Below are 842 nucleotides of genomic sequence, written 5' to 3'. Positions count from 1 at the left end.
GAATTGAATAAAAATTAAAATGCAACATATCTAAATTGCGGGCTAAAGATAAAGCAGTGTTCAGAGGGAAATTTATGCTTCCATTAGAAAAGATGAAAAGTCTCTAATCATCTCAGCTCCCACCTCAAGAATCTAGGAAAAGAACAGCAAAATAAACCCTAAGCAAGCAGAAGGAAGAAAATAATAAAATTAACTTAAATCAGTGAAATTGAAAATAGAAAAACAATAGAAAAAAATCAGTGAAACAACTATTTCTTTGAAAAGACAAATAAGATCAACAAACCTCTAGCAAGACTGACATTTAAAAAGAGAGAAGACACCAGTTACTAATATCAGCAATAAAACAGGATTTTTTTTTCTTGTAGATACAGATGAGATTATTCTAAAATTTAATGGAAAGATAAAGGAACTAGAATAGCTAAAACAATTATGAAAAAGTGAGAAAAATCAGTCCACATGATTTCAAGACTTATATACCTATAGCAATCAAGATTGTGTGGTTATTGGTGGAGGAATAGATGCACAGATCAATAGAACACCAAAGAAAACCCAGACAGATCCACACAAATATGCCCAACTGATTTTTGACAAAGCCATAAAAGCAATTCAATGGAGAACACATAGCCATTTCAACAAGTTGGTATTGGAGCAATTCAACATTCATAGCCAAAAAAAAAAAAAAGAATAACTACAACCTTGACCTAAGTCTCACACCTCATACAAAAATTAACTCAAAATTGGTTACGAACATAAGTGTTAAACATAAAACTATGAAACTTTAAGAAAAAAATTGGAGAAGATCTGGGAGCTAGAGCTAGGCAGAGTTCTTAGACTTGACATCA

Source organism: Pteropus vampyrus, unplaced genomic scaffold (genome assembly GCF_000151845.1).
Source record: "Pteropus vampyrus isolate Shadow unplaced genomic scaffold, Pvam_2.0 Scaffold276, whole genome shotgun sequence".
Lineage (NCBI taxonomy): Eukaryota > Metazoa > Chordata > Mammalia > Chiroptera > Pteropodidae > Pteropus > Pteropus vampyrus.
This window is presented reverse-complemented; position numbering follows the sequence as displayed.